The sequence below is a fragment of the Canis lupus genome, chromosome 6, assembly GCF_048164855.1.
Source record: "Canis lupus baileyi chromosome 6, mCanLup2.hap1, whole genome shotgun sequence".
Lineage (NCBI taxonomy): Eukaryota > Metazoa > Chordata > Mammalia > Carnivora > Canidae > Canis > Canis lupus.
In genome coordinates this window covers 72,649,693-72,666,726 of record NC_132843.1, presented here as the reverse complement: position 1 = coordinate 72,666,726, position 17,034 = coordinate 72,649,693, and the positions used below count along the sequence as shown (strand labels likewise).

Sequence of the window (17,034 nt, the reverse complement as noted above, 5' to 3'; positions counted from 1 at the left end):
AGTGAGATTTGTAAGGGGCACCTGGCTAGTTCAGTTATACGAATCTTGATCTCAGAGTGGTGAGTTCCAGCCCCACATTGGGTAGAGATTACTTTTAAAAAATACAATCTTTTTTTTTTTTTTAAGTGAGATTTGTGACACTATAAAGGGTTTCTGGGATGCGATGACTGAGTGAACCCGGGTCGTGGGGGTGATCATTGTGAGAGGATGGAATGAAATAGAGTGGTTTTGAGGAGGTGAGTGAGGAATGGGGTCACCCAAGAAAGGAGCCCAGAGAAGAAGCTGAGTCGTTAACAAAAGTCAAATGACATTTGTGGAAAATGTCCATGATTTGGAAACAAAGGGTTGGAACTGAGGAAAGAGGTAAAAACTAGAATGGGTTTGGGGCTTCACGCAAAGCACTGGAATGAGTAACTCACAGGAGCTGAGAGCGGTCGCCACCTCTCACTGGGCTGTGCGTGAGCCCTCCGACGGTACAATGTATTGACCTGTGTCATTCACACCTGCATGGTGGCACAGTATCTAGGCATAACCCACATTAACGAATCTGTTTTCAATCGAGTTTGAGGCCTTGGGAAAGTTTGGGCAAGGAGGGGATTTTTGGTGTTTTGCTTTTTGTCTTTATTTTTGGGTATTTATTTTAATTGCACAGAATCATCCAAAAAAGGTTATGTTTAATGTGCATTATGTACCAAGGCAAGAAAAATATGCAAATACATTTTTGAAACATTTTCATAACACCCGAAATGAAAAGATTTCTTGTTTAACCATGAAATTTGACTTAGGGAACTCCATAGCCTCTGTGACTTCTGCTCGTTCATTAATTCATGAAAACTCCATTTCTGATATAGCTATAATTTTTAATAAAACAATATATTAAGCTAAAACTAAATTGATTTTCTTTATCTTTTTTTAAGTAGGCTCCATGCCCAGTGTGAGGCTTGAACTCACGACTCTGAGATCAAGAATTATATGGTGTACTAACTAAGCCAGGTGCCCTAAACTTACTAATTTTAAATAAACTTTATTTTAGAACAATTTTAGATTTACAGAAAAAATAAGATGATAACCCAGAGTTACCATATACTCTGCACCCAGTTTCCTCTAGACACCTTACATTACTCAGACACATTTGTTACAATTAACAAAACAATATTGACGTGTTATTAACTAAATCCATTGCTTCATCAGATTTCATTAGTTTACTTCATGTCCTTTTTTCTGTTTCAGGACATCACATTACACTTAGTTATCCTGTCTCCTTAGGCTCCTCTTGACTGACAGTTTCTCACTTTTCCTTGTTTTTGATGACCTTGACAATTTTGAAGAGTATTTTAGTGAATATTTGGTGAGGTATTTTGTAGAATGTCCCTCAATTGGAATCTGTCTGATGTTTCTCTTATGATTGGACTGAGGTTGTGGACTCTAGGATGGAAGACCACCATAGAGAGAAAATGTCATTTTCAATACATCATATCAAAGATACATACTAGCAACATCAGCTATCACTGTGGACATTGACCTTTGACCACCTGACTGAGGTGGTGTCTGTCAGATTTCTCCACCATAAAGTTACTCTTTTCTCCTTTTGTATTTTGTAGTCTTTGGAAGGAAGTGTCTGTGTGCCCACACTTAAGGAGTTATGCTCTACTTTCTTGAGGGCAGCATATCTAGGTATATTATTTGGAATTCTGCACAGAAGATTTGTCTCCTCTCCCATTTTTTTAAAGATTTTATTCATGAGAGACACACAGAGAGAGGCAGAGACACACAGGCAGGGGGAGAAGCAGGCTCCCTGTGGGGTGTCCAATGCAGGACCCAATCCCAGGACCCCAGGATCACGTCCTGAGCCCAAGGCAGACACTCAACCACTGAACCACCCAACCAACCTCCCATTCTCTTCTATTTATTTATTCAATTACTTATTTAATATCAATAAGGGATTATTGATTTTAAAAATCTGATACCACAAAAATTTTTAAAAGATTGATTGATTTTAGAGAGAGAGAGCAACAGAAGGAGCAAAGGGAGAGGGACAAGGAGGCTCCCCAGCTGAGGGCAAAGCCCCAGGCTGGGCTTGATCTCACAACCCTGAGATCATGACCTGAGCCGATATCAAGAGTCTGCCACTTAACTGACTGAGCTGCCCAGGTGCCCTTCACAGATATTTTATGCTTTGGGTATATAACACTATATTTATTTCATTTTTCAAATTGTTCCAGCTTTGGCGATCAGGACAAAGAGAGGTCGCTTTTGGCGACCCTTTCATTTGGCTCCTGTGTCCTTTTGACATATCCCTGTCATTGTGAGTAGATTATTAGTTTTGCTTTGCTTTTTCGTAGAAGTTTATAGTTTTGCATTTTATATTTATGCCTAGAATCTGTTTTGAAGGGAAAAATGGAAAGATATAAAGCTCTGTGTCGAGGCTTATTTTTTGCATGTGGGTGTACAATTATTCCACAACTACTTCTTTTCTCTATTGAATTGCCTTTACTCCTTTGCCAAAGATGAGTTGACTATAGTATATAGGCTTTTTTTTTTTTGGTTAAAGAGAGAGGGAGCGAGCATACACAGTGGGGAAGGACAGAGGGTGAGGAAAAGAGAGAGAATCTCAAGCAGGCTCCATGTGTTGATGCCATCCCATCATGGGGCTCATCTGATCCTATCGCGGGGCTCAATTTCATAACCTGATTCCATCACAGGGCTCAATCTCATGACCTGAGATCATGACCTGAGCCAAAATTAAGAGTTGGGTACTTATCTGATTGAGCCCCCAGGTCCCCCTAGTTTGTTGCAATTTTGACTGGGATTGGGTTGAATCTATAGATCAACTGGGAAAGAATTGACATCTTAATAATAGTCTTTAATCCAAGAAGCAATATATCTCTTCATTTACTTAAACCTGTGGGTGATGTCTTCATCTGAGTTGTGCAGCTTTCTAAATATAGATCCCATACCTACTATGTTTATAACCTCATATTTCTCTAGTGCTATTGTAAATGGTAATGGTAGCTTTTTAAATTTCAAGTTTCAGGAGATCCCTGGGTGGCTCAGTGGTTTGGCACTTGCCTTTGGCCCAGGGCACAATCCTGGAGTCCCAGGATCGAGTTCTGCATCGGGCTCCCTACATGGAGCCTGCTTCTCCCTCTGCCTGTGTCTCTGCCTCTCTCTCCCTCTCTCTCTCTGTCTATCATGAATAAATAAATAAATAAATCTTTAAAAAATAATAATAATAACTTTTTAAAAAATAAAATAAAGTTCAAGTTTCAGTTGTTCATCACTGGTTTGTCAGAAAGCAATTTACTTGTATATTAATCTTGGTCCTATGACCTTGTGTACTCGCTTATTAGTTTTGAGTTTTTTTGTTGTTATTGTTAATTCTTTGGAATTTTCTACATAGACAATTACATCATCTGCAAACACAGACTATTTTATGTCTTCCTTCCCAATGTATATATTTTATTTCCTTTACTTATTGGACTAGCTAGCACTTCCAGTACTCAACACTGAATAAGAATCCTGACAGAGAACATCATTGCCTCGTCCTAGACTTAGGGGGACGGTATCTAATCTCTCACCATTAAGTGTGTTCACTGTATGTTTTTGTAGATGTTCTTTATCAAGTTGAAGTTTTCCTTTGTTTTCAGTTTGTCAAGAGTTGTTATCATGAGTACATGTTGAATGTTGTCAAATGCTTTTCCTCCATCGATTGATAATGATCATATGGTTTTCTTCTTACATTGGTTGCTTTTCTAATGTTGATCCAGCCTTCCATACATGGAACAAATCTCAATTGGTCATGGTGTATAATTTTTGTAATATATCGTTATATTCAATTTGCTAATATTTTGTTGAGGATTTTGACATCTGTTGTGAGAAATACTGGTTTGTAGTTTCCTCTTTGTAATATCCTTATCTGGTTTTGGTATGGGGTTAATGCTGGTCTCATAAATGTTTGGTGAAAGGTATCTGTGAAACTGTCTGGGCCTGGCACTCTCTTTTTGAAAGTTATTAATTATTTATTCCATTTTTTAATAGATTAAGGCCTATTTAGATTTAGGCCTATTTATTTCTTTTTTGGATGAATTTTTATACTCTGTGTCTTTCAAAAAATGTGTCCATTTCATCTAAGTTATCCAATTTGTGGGCACAGAGCAGTTAATAATATTCCATTGTTACGTACTTCATGTGTGTAGGAACTGTAGTGATATCCCTTCTTTCATTTCTGATGTTAGTGATTTGTGTCTTCCCTCCCTCCCCACTTTTTTCTCTCCCTCCTTCTTTTCTCTCCCTCTTTCTCTTTCTTTCTCTCTCTCCCTCTTTGATTCCTAAGCTAGCCTAACTAGAAGATTTTCAATTTTACTGAGATTTTCTGAGGCCATCTGTTGCTTTTCGATTTTCTGTATTCATTTCCTATTTTCAATTCCATTGATTTCAGTTAGATTTTTATTATTCTATTCTGTTTGCTTTAGGTTTAAATTGGTCTTTTTTTTCTAGTCTGTTAAGGTAGAAATTTAAATGATTGGTTTTAGATCCTCTTTATTTTCTAGTATATGCATTTAAATTGGTAAATTTCCCTTTAAGCACTGCTTTCCTGTATCCCACAAATTTTTATAAGTTGTATTTTTCATTTTCATTTAGTTTAAAGCTTTCTTTTCTTTTGAGACATTTCTTTGACCCAGGTGTTATTTAGAAGTATGTTCAATTTCCAAACAAGAAAAGTAATTTATTTTCAGTTTTTTCACCTTTTTTCTTTAAGAATATGAGTGACAAAGTCCAAGCACTACACCTTGGAGCTGAAAGCATAAGTCCTTGGAAAGATTTTTAATCACCTGGACTTATTTTCTCACCTGGAGATATTACTTACTCAACACAGAATTATGAATTTAAGTGACTTGACTCGGGTTATCTAGCATTTACCTAGTAAGTGTTTATGTTGTTTTATTTCTTTATCTATCTTTTCATGCTTAATGAAAGGAAATTTGTGATCTTTAGCAGAATAACTTTGTACGCTTGAGGGACATTATTAAATCAGCAATCTTCAGTCTACATAATACTAATACATTCAATAAATCCTATTTTCCAGCTTTTCCATCCTCTAGATCCTTTTGAACTATCTTAACATCCTCTTAATCTTTGACATCTGAGCTTCTACTTAATTATCTATTGAGGGTAAGGGCTTACTTTATGACTCTACATTTTATACCACTTATCTTACTTTTTATTTTTGAATCACAAAATGACTATGATGATTCAAATTAATTATTTACAGGCTTTTAGGCAAAAGTTATATTTAAACAAAACAGAATTATTTTTAACTACTGAGTAGTAGCATAGTTGCTCTCAAACTATGCAATGTGTGTTCACCCAAAGTACTAAATTGAACACCAATAAAAAATAAATTTATATTAAAAAAAAACAAAAACAAAAAAACAAAGTACTTTCACATTTGGTTAACTGAAAGTTATCGTACATGCATGTAGATATTCAGAGAATTTGAAAACAGCGAAAAATATGTTCAACTTCAGTGGACATATGTTTTAAATGAATCCGAAACTGTACCCTAGAATATTTATTAATTATGTATACAAGTGATAGGATTTCAGAATAGATGTGTGAGTATGAGAGAATGTATGTGTGTGTAAAGTCTTCTTATGGACATTTTCATACTTTACAGAGGACTTTAACCATTTATAGTCCAAACCTATACTATAGATTTTGTGATATCAGTTTTTTCTTATTATTTGATAAAAGTAAAATATCAAAACTATTTTTACTTGGACTGATTCATTTAACAAATAATTTTTTTAAAGATTTATTTATTCTAGAGAGAGAGCGAGCACAAGCAGAAGGGGAAGGGAGAGGGAGAAAGAATCTCAAGCAGACACCACGCTGAAGTTGGAACCCGACTCGGGGCCCCAGGCAGGCCCGATCTCATGATCTGAGTCGAAACCAAGAGTCAGAGGCTTAATTGACTGTGCCTCCCAGGCACCTCAACAAATAGTTGTTAAACATCTACCATGAGTTTAAGACTGTATTCATCTCAGAGATATAAATAAAGGGGCACCTGAGTTGTCAGTTGGCTGAGCATCCAACTCGATTTCAGATCAGGTCATGATCTCAGAGTCCTGGAATTGAGCCCTATGTTGGGCTCCACACTCAGAGCAGAGTCTGCTTGAGATTTTCTCCTTCTCCCTCTGCCCCTCCCCCCACTTGCTCACATGCCATCTATCTCTCTCATGAATAAATAAAATCTTTAAATACATACATACATACAGAAAATATATGGTTCTTTCCCAAATGAAGTCTGTTGGAAACTGACCTGAAAACCACACAAGGCAAATAATTGTTAAAGATGCAATTATAGAAGCCTATAAATGGTGCCAAGGACTCAGACGCTATGGTGGTTGGTTCTTCATTGGGATGAGAGCACATCAGAAAGAATTCAATAAGGATCTAATACATGAATGCGATGTCAAAAAGGAAGTACACATTATCAAGGAAATTGAGATTTAGAAGTAGCCAGTTGAACATAGGCAGCAAATTTAAAACGTATGCAAAGTAAAGAAAATAGAAAAATAAAATTTTATGTACTGCTCCCCCAGATTTAATAGTTAACAATATTTTGTCATTCTTACATCCTCTATATCTTCACTTGTTCCCCACTCCCACTTAGTTTTTATTATTTTTTAGTTTTTAAGATAAATTTCACATACATTGAAATACACAAACGTTAGCTGTGTGATTTTGACTATGGAGGCACCTTAACAACCTCCATCTCTATCACAACATAGACCATTTCCATCCACCACGAATGTTGTCTTGATCACTTGTTAGTTGCACCCCGAAGCAACCACTGCTCAATGTTTTCATCTTACATTAATTCTGTTTTTTCTAGAATTTCAAATAAATGGAATCATGCAGTACATACTCTGCATGTCCAGCTCCTTTTGTTCATTATCAGCTCTTTGAGATTCATCTGGGTTGTTGCATGTCTCAGTGATCTGTTCCTTTTTATGGCTGGATAATAATAATATCCCATACTATGGATATACCACAATGTGCATATCCATTCTCCTTGTTCCAGTTTCCCATTGTGCATAAAAGAGCACTACAAACTAAGTGGCTTTGAAAACTGTGTGAATTTGCTCACAAGTCTGCATTTTGTGAGTGGCATGGAAAGGACAGCTGCTTCCTGGTCTACATGGCATCGACTGGGGGGACTCAAAGGCTGCAGGTCACTTGATGGCTAGAGTCTAGAATCATCTGAAGACTCATCCACATGCCTGGTGGTTGGTGCTGTCAGCTGGGACCTCAGCTGGGGCCTGGGCTTCCGGACAGCCTGGCAGCTGGGCTCCAAATCAAGCACTGTGAGAGAATACGGCAGAGGTGTATGGCATTCTTATGAGCTGGCCTCAGCAGCCACGGAGCTTCACTTTCTTCCTACTCCTGGCCATCATTCATAAAGGTCTATTTAGGTTCCCTCCTTTAGATGTAAGCCCAAGCTTACCGCCGAGGAGTTTTAACAGACTTCTTGCTGCCTACCCAACCACGGTTATGGGTCCAGTGGCCTCTTTTCATTGTGTACCATCTTTCTTCCTTTCAGTCCAGGCGGTGTAATTTTTTTTCAACTTTGTGGGCTCTTTATGTATTAATTTCCAATCCATGCCATTTAGGGAAAAGCCACACCACAAATATCTTTAGAAAAGCCCTTCTCTATTTAGGCACCTCTGTGGTCTATAAGACAACACCCAAGGATCTTGAAAAGATCTTGTTATCTATTTGAAAAGATTTCTAAAACACCATCTTAAGTATGTCCGAGGTCTTTTTTTTTTTTTTTAAGATTTTGTTTATTTATTTGAGAGAAAACCTGAGAGGGGGGTGGGGAGAAGAGTCAGAGGAAGAGAATCTCAAGCAGACTCTCGGCCGAGCACAGAGCCCAGCTGAGCCACCCAGGTGCCCACTATGTCCGAGGTCTTAACAAAGATTGCCAGTGTGTTATGCCCTTGGCTTCATATTTAGACCACATTTTTTGCAGCACCACTAATTTGCCCAGAAGCTGTTTCTTAATTTGAGCATCATTCACCATCTGGAGAGGCTGAAAATGAGAAACAGTTTAATTTTCGTACCCAGCAATTCCTAGCTCCTTATAAATTTACTGTTCTTTCTTTTATTTCTTTTCTAATGCAGAGCCAGTGAGAAGTCAGCTGGCACCTCCAATACTCTGTCTGCAACTCTCCCTAACCAGATTATTGACTGCCTTAGGTACATTTCCTAGTTTTCCATATTACAGCAGGTGACCTTAGGCACAACTCTCCACCGTTGCAAAATGAAGGTCTTTCTCCTCCCACCCCCACCCCCACTTCCAATAACACATTCCTCAATTTCTTTTCAGCCCCTGCTGACAGCCTTAGAGTCCTTTAGGTCCCTGCAAATCCCCTCCTCAAGACCCTTCCAGCTTCTGCATACTTCCCAGTCCCAAAACCAATGCTACACATTTCAGGCTTTGTTTCAGCAACTCTGTACCCCCAGGTGCCAAAATCTGTTCCAAATCTCCATTGCTGAGTAACAAACCACCCCACACTTAGCAGCGTAAAAGAACAACAATCATTTATTTTGCTCATGAATTTGCCATTTGGGCACAGCTTAGCAGAGACACCTCATCTCTGCAGTGTCAGCTGAGCTAACTCACGAGCTGGAAATGGTTCAATAGGTGGGGGCTGAAATCATCCAAGGGCTCATTCACATGCTTGGTAGTTAATAATGGGCTGTCAGCTACGCTCACTGGTTTTCAGTGGCATGGTAGCTGGGTTCCAAGTGCGAGGGTCCCGAGAAACCAAGGCGGAAGTGTGTGGCCTTTGTATGACCTAGCCTTGGAAGTCACAGAGTGTCATTTCCTCCATTCTCTGTCGATTAACACAGTGATAAAGGTCTATCCAGGTATAAATAGGATGTGGCAGATGTGATAGAAGGTGGCAACCATCTCTGGGAAATAAAATCTGCTCCCTACTGTTAAGGGATATGACTTAGCTTTAACCTACAGTTTGAATTTGTATCGTATTCACAATTCTAGATACCAAGTAGTATTTTTAGGGATTTCCCTAGGGTTGAGCCCATTTTCAAGGAACTATAATTGACGTACTTTGAGGATTGCAGGGGAGGCCTGCAAATTCCAAAAGAGTTTTTAAAATGTTTTTGAACAAAGGCATCAAATTGGAAAAACTAGTTTGGACCTATATATAATTCGAACACAATCTTTTAAAATACATTGTTTATATGTGTAATTGAATGCACTCTCTATGTTGACTATCAGTTACAAAGGTTAGATTGTCACCATCAAGAAAAGGATTAAATTTTGCTGCCAAGGGGCAGACGAATTTCTGCTAATTTCAGACTAACGCTCCAACATCTGCCAATACTTAATGAGAATTTCAGTATTGTTAATTATTAGCATGCTTGGTTTTTCTTCCCTACTAGCACATTTCTGTGAAAAATATCAATTACTGTGTACTTTCTGTGAATATAACCCAAGAGTATATAACAATTTTATTGTATGCTTAATTCTTCTAAAAGATAGCCTTTTAAAGTTGGTTGTAGGATCTCTTTCGGTAAACTCTGTATCCAAAGGAGAACATACTGGCACAGACTTTTAGGGAAATCCCTAGGAAGTATTTAATATATAAACCTTTCTGCTATATTTGAGACACCCAACTGCATGGAGAATATTCTATAGGTCCAGGGAAGATGCTTCCTCTCTTGTAAACTTCTAAGTATGAATAAACCAACAATTCTGAGTATATACATTCTTGTTACCCCTCTGCCATTTATATAAGGGAGAAAGCCAAGAAAAAATGACCATATGGAAATATCAGTTGTGATTGTTTAGTCTTATTAGTCGGGACCAGCCGGAGAAGAACATCACTTATTAAGAGAGTGACAACTCAAAGTTGATTAGTAAAAGATAAGTTACACATTCATGAAAAATTAGCAGGTTCTACCGAAGTGCTTTTCTGTATATACTTGCTTTATAGGTAAAACATTTTAAATCATGTTGGTCATAGTTACAAGTTCAACTTTAAGACATATTTTATTTTTTTAAAGATTTTATTTATTTATGCATGAGAGACACAGAGAGAGAGAGAGAGAGGCAGAGACAAAGGCAAAGGGAGGGAAGCAGGCTCCATGCAGGGAGCCCGATGTGGGACTCGATCCCAGGACTCCAGGATCACGCCCTGGGCCTAAGGCAGGAGCTAAACCACTGAGCCACCCGGAGATCCCCTTAAGACATATTTTAAAAGAAAGTTTCATATTTACATGTTGGATAAGCACGCCTAGAATGGGACTGTAGTCATTCAGTTGGGACCATATAACTAAGATCTTCCTGCCACTTACTGTTGCTCCACCTTAACTGCTGAAGGAAGGAAACACCTTAACTGCTGAAGGAAGGAAACCTTAACTGCTGACCAACATGATTTAAAATGTTTTACCTATAAAGCAAGTATATACAGAAAAACACCTTTGAGTATCAGACTTACAAAATTATTACAGAAAGGTTCATGGTTATTGTTTCAGAAGAGAGTTTAAGTATGGTTTTAGAGAAAAATGGACAGAGATTCTACTCCTGTTTACATGGTCTGAGCCATCCTTAGGAGGATTGCTGCAGCTCCTCAGCTTTCTCTCCTAGCTTTAACCACTAACCTATTTTTTCAAAGTCATGTGGTCTTCTTTTGATTGATTCTTCATTTCACCCTCCTTTGCTATTGAGAATACTTTCCAAATAACCTTCTTCAGTACTGTACAGATTATCGGTTGGCTATAGGAAATCTTAAAAGGTGAAAATGAATTTGATTATTCGTCTTACTTTAAAGAGTTTTCAAAAAAAAAAAAAAAAAGAGTTTTCATCTTTATTTCTTGAAAACCAGTAGTGGATGGTTGTCCTTGCCTTTCATGGCCACTACAGACATAATCACTTTGCTCCTAGTCAAATTCCTTCTGATTCTTTCCTTGATTTTGATTCTGTTCTACATGGGTCTCTCATTGACAGCAATAGAGTGAAATGTCTTGACGGGCATTTGAGAAGTTATGTAGGACAGGGAGGGACAGGGAAAAGACCCAGGCTCTTCAATTCAATTCTTAATATCAATGGCTCTCAAATGTTCACATGCTTAAGAAGCACCTGGGGAGGGAGGAGTGTTAAAAATACAGACTGACATGGGCAGCCCAGGTGGCCCAGCGGTTTAGCACCACCTTCGGCCCAGGGCGTGATCCTGGAGACTGGGGATCAAGTCCCGCATCAGGATCCCTACATGGAGCCTGCTTCTCCCTCTGCCTGTGTCTCTGCCTCTCTCTCTCTCTCTCTCTGTCTCATGAATAAATAAATAAAATCTTAAAAAAAAATACAGACTTACAGGCCTCATCCTAATGGATGCATTCTGAGCCCACCCCCCTTCCCCCCCAAGATGAATTAGATTTACCTCTAGGACCAACTGAGTAACTCTTGACCAGATCCATACACTGGTCCCTCTCAACTTGGTAGAATCACCACCCTTCTTGGTTCCATCCTCTGAAAACACTTAGGATGTTTCTTCTGAAGTAGCAGGTACCTAGAGCTAAATCCTGACCAAACCCATAAAAACTTCAGGTGCGGAATCTACTCTCAAGCATCTTCAGGCTTGCAATCAAAGTGTGGTCTTTGGAGGTCTAAAAAATGTTAGCTGGCAAGCCAACTAGCCAGCCCAGATTCAAGGGGAGTGATATTCGACTCTACCCCTTAATAGAAGGCATAGCAGAGACTCTGCAGCTGACTTTGTTTTAAAGAGATCTACTTTTTTTTTTTTTTAAGATTTTATTTATTTATTTGAGAGAGAGAGTGAGAGAGAACACAAGCAGGAGAGAGGAGCAGGCTCCTCCCTGAGCAGGGAGCTGATGTGAGGCTTGATCCCAGGACCCTGGGATCATGACCTGAGCCCAAGACAGATGCTTAACTGAGTGACCCACCCACGTGCCCCAAAGAGATCTACTTTTATAATATGATTTTGTTACTTGGGACATGAACATGTTTCTATATTGCAACACCAGGCAATAGGACATATGGTGGGAGCAAACAGAAAGTGAAATGGTGAATCAATATAATTAAGAAGAAACTCAAAAACCATCAGATTGATGAAGTTGATGTGGTTACTTCGTATTCAGATTTCTTTGACTTTGCAAAATTTCTTTCAAATATATTTAGACACAAGGTGTCAGCACAGCCTTGAGCTCAATTAATTCTCATCAAAATAACCAGATAATTAGGGATGGAAAATTTGATCTAAAGACGGCAACATAGCTTAGTTTCTCTATTTTGTGTTAGGCATTCTGCTTAGTTAGTACCAATGACTTTTAAATGCTATGATATGAACTCAAAAGTGTGCTCAAAAATAATATTAAGATAAAGCACAGAACCACAGGAAAGCAATAAAATTTATCCAACTGGATAGCATAAGTCATATGTATTTTACAGAAACAATTTATATGGTAATAAATCCCTAATATGATTATAAACAATGTGTGAAGTTTACTGTTGTTTGTTTTGTGCCTAATTAGAAGTCATGTGTCTCAGACTATTAATAATAGAAAGCTATTTTGTAGCTTTGTTCATTGCTAACATGTACCTGCTCAGGCTCAAGCAGAATTGGAGCAACTGTTTCGAATAGTTAAGTTAAAGAATATATTTTTCTAGATTCCCATTTATTATAACAGGAATTTATTTGTATCCCTCCATTGACCAACAGAATCTTACCCCACCCAAAATGCTTAGCAATAAAGCAGGGCAATTACCTACTGATAAAAGGGTCAATTCAACAGCAACCACAAAAAATAACAATCCTAAATGTGTATGCACTACTAGCTGAATCTTTCCATTCATCTTCAGTTATTAAGATAAACTTGCTGGATCACAGTATGCACATTTTAAACCTTCTGATAAATCATATTATATAGCACTCCAGAAAGGTTGTACCAATTTTTACTCCTAGCCAGAAATATATGAAAAACACCTGTCTCTTTATTTTCACCAAAAACAAATGATCATTTCACCTAAAATAGATTTAAAAAAAAAAATATTTTATTTATTTACTCAAGAGAGAGACAGCATGAGGGGGAAAGGGAGGAGCAGAGGGAGAGGGAGAAGCAGACTCCCCACTAAGGGGGAGCCCGGCCAGGGGCTAATGCAGGACTCGATCCCAGCACCCCAGGATCATGACCCTTATAAGCCAAAGGCAGGCAGATAGATGCTCAACCAACTGAGCCACCCAGGCGCCCCTAAAATAGGTTTTTTTTTTTTTTTTTTTTTTTTTTTTTTATTTATGATAGTCACAGAGAGAGAGAGGCAGAGACACAGGCAGAGGGAGAAGCAGGCTCCAAGCACCGGGAGCCCGATGTGGGTTTCGATCCTGGGTCTCCAGGATCGCGCCCTGGGCCAAAGGCAGGCGCTAAACCGCTGCGCCACCCAGGGATCCCTAAAATAGGTTTTGAATATGTTTTTATTACTTTCAATTTCTCCTAGTAATACCAACTATAAAAGCATATGGATTTTCAAAAAAGTAAGGATTCTTATATCTGCTTTCAAAAACAACGAGAATGATGTTATATGTATGTAACTTTTGTGCTTCAAAAGTGCTCCAGTGGTTCAAAATTACTCTTTAAAATTTGATGTGAGGGGCACCTGGGTGGCTCAGTCGGTTAAGCATCTGCCTTCAGCTCAGGTCAGGATCTCGGGGTCCAGGGTCTTTTAAATGTTTTCTCTCTCTCTCAAATAAATAAAATCTTTAAAAATTTTTGATATGAAATGGTCATCACTTCTCGACCTTTTGGGTAAAATCAAGTGTAATATGGGATCCCTGGGTGGCGCAGAGTGGTTTGGCGCCTGCCTTTGGCCCAGGGTGCGATCCTGGAGACCCGGGATCGAATCCCACGTCGGGCTCCCGGTGCATGGAGCCTGCTTCTCCCTCTGCCCGTGTCTCTGCCTCTCTCTCTCTGTGTGTGTGTGTGTGACTATCATAAAAAAAAAAAAAAATCAAGTGTAATATGAAATGGTCATTTCAAACAAACTGTGTGTGTATGTGTGTGTATATGTGAAAGAGAGAGAGAGCACACAAGGTAAGTAAATTCTCTCCTCCTAGCTTATGTATAAATTGTCACATCATTTTATAATGATGAAATTAGATGCTTTGCCTGATAGATTGAGTCTCTTCTTAAGGTCAGGGATTTTGGTTTCCATGTTTTTGAGTTATCTCGAAATTAAAGTCTGATATAGTAACCACTCAATAAATGTTTGGTGAAGGAGGACTAGAATGAAGGGAAAACGTGAGGGAAGGACATGTAAATTTCAACTTAGTCCTTATCCAAAATATCACAATTTCAATTAGCTTAACCCAGTTAAAAGAAGTTAACTGTATTTTTTAATTATTAATTTGTTGGCTTCTAAATCAGTCAACTAAAAAAAATGCATAGAATGTATTACATTCTAGAGTCTACCTGGAGCCGATCAGAAAATTCTCTCGTTTAAATTTTTTATAAACACTAGCTGATAATCTACATTTCACACTAGTGAAAGAGTCTGAACTAGTTGACAATTGTCAGAATGTTATATGTGAACTTCCTAATTATGAATAAAGAATTCACATCCCCTTCTCTTGTGGTTAATTGCAGAATTAGATTTTGTTTTATAAAAATGAGGGTAAATTTTTTATTACAATTAAAATTTTATATTTGTGTGAGACACTTGTGAAAGCTAGTCTAATGAGATTACCATTAGTCTGAAACTTCTGTTTAACCAGAACTTTGCTAGGCCTTAATAGCAATGACTCTAAAGTGTGCTTGGTTTTGAAACGCATTCTGAATTATGAGGGACATAATTATATTTAATATAGGTTTATACATCATGTTCAAATAATTTGAAAATTGATGTTTCATGCAATGAAATGATTTTAGAACTATAGGGGCACCTGGGTGGCTCAGTGGTTGAGCATCTCCCTTTGGCTCAGGGCGTGATCCCAGAGTCCTGGAATCAAGTCCCACAACAGGCTCCCCACAGGGAACATGCTTCCCCCTCTGTCCATGTCTCTACCTCTCTCTCTCTCTGTGTCTCTCATGAATAAATAAATAAAATCTTTATTAAAAATTACTATGATTTATTTTAGGGATTATCAGATTCAATCACATCATCATATTCAGGAGAAAGCTGAGGGCCCAGATAGACAAAGTCACTTGTCCAAGGCTGCACAGCTAGTTAAGGCCACAGTGTAGCTGGATCCCAAGTCTACTGAATCCTCGTTAATTATTGTATCCATTGATTGGCCAGATTGATTAACTACTTTCTTAAATTCACCATAATTCCTTACTGACAGAAGAGAGAGGTTTTTCTGTAATAATATGTAAAAGAATGATAGGCCAAATGGCCAAACACATGAAAGAGATCAGATTTCTATGATGAAGAAAAATTAATTTCCTAAAGAAAAACTAATTTCCTAATTAGTTTTTCCCAAGGTCTGACTTTTTTGAAATGGAATCTCTCAAAACTAATTCTTCAGCCTAAGGTCCCCCTTATCTTTTTTATAACTCTAGTTTTGGCCCAAACCTAAGCATCCGGAACCCACTTGTTAGCTGACACTGAAGCATGATAAGAATTAACAAGAAGTAACTCATGATAAAAATTAACAAGAAGTAACTTCTCCCCCTTAATGACCAAGCTGAGCATCTTTATCTCATTAATATCTGACTGTAAAATCCCTTGACACCTGAAAAGACTAGCAATTTATTTATAAGGATATGGAACCTGATTATGAAGCTTTCTGCTGGCAGAGATTTCTCAAAGATTTATCTTTCTCCTGCAGTAAATATCATATTTTTAATTATTCATAATGTTTCTCTTGTTTTACCACAAGCTTCCTCAGAGGACAGAAGTGCATTAAGTCTCTTCTGTTACTTTAAGAATGTGAAGTATGAATAGAATATATATATATATATATATATACACACACACACATATATATAATAATGGAACTTCTAATTTTATATATATATATTAGAATTTCATTGTTACATTCTGGGCAAACAAAATTAAACATGATCTGCAAAAGGTATAAAGTGATACAACAGACTTTATGTTGCATGTGCACTAGAACACATAAATGAAAAATGCTCATCATTGAAGTGGAAACTGAAAAGATTTCATATTCCTAACAGCTATATTAGGGAGGTAAAAATGTGAGCATGCCTATAAATATAACCAGAAAAGCTTTATTGAGATTTATGCTAAGGAGATACTCAGCAATTGTGAACATCTTCTATACAAGCTCAGTTTGGTAACCTTCCCTTTCTCAGGATGAATACTTAATAATAGTGAAAAAAAGAGATACTGTCTCCATATTGTAAGGTTACCTGGAACGGATGGGTTACTTACTATCTTATAAATGCTAGAGCTGAAAGTAGTCCTATGGGCTTTTCTTTCAGGCTCATTAAAGAATAATTTCAGAATATATACAATGGAATCTGTCATCTTCAGTGTACAGTGAACGGTCCTGTGAGTTATGACACACTCACATAAGCACCACTACAATCAAGATACAGAGCAGCTCCTTCCTTTCAAAAGTGTCCTCATGTTTATTTTTTTTAAAGATTTTATTTATTCATTCATGGGAGACACAGAGAGAGAGGCAGAGACATAGGCAGAGGGAGAAACTGGCTTCCCATGGGGAGCCCCATGCGGGACCTAATCCCAGGACCCCGGGATCACCACCTGAGTCGAAGGCAGATGCTCAACCACTGAGCCACCCCAGGTGCCCCCTCATGTTTCTTTATATTCAGTCTCTCCCCTACTTTCAAACCCCCTGTGCTACCAATCTTTTTTCTGTGGTTTTGCCTTCTTCAGAATGTCACATAAATGGAATTGTACGGTACTTAACCTTCGGAGTCTTCTTCTTTGGTTTTGTGTAATGCATTGGAGAGTTATCCATGCTGTTGTGTCTCTCACCGGTGTGTTCCTTTTTATTG

At 38.0% G+C, this 17,034-nt stretch overlaps 1 long non-coding RNA gene across 2 annotated transcripts in view; it reads right to left on the bottom strand.

The window, feature by feature from the left end:
* Window positions 1-1,094: 1,094 nt before the first annotated feature.
* The window catches only part of LOC140635897 (uncharacterized), a 28,410-nt gene continuing 12,470 nt past the window's right edge, over window positions 1,095-17,034 (bottom strand). The window contains exon 4 of one of the 2 annotated variants that reach the window (XR_012033230.1): window positions 1,095-1,425. This is a non-coding gene — a long non-coding RNA (uncharacterized lncRNA). Of the gene's footprint in view, window positions 1,426-7,875; window positions 8,099-17,034 lie in introns of those variants that run through there. The other variant, XR_012033229.1, reaches the window with a different exon arrangement.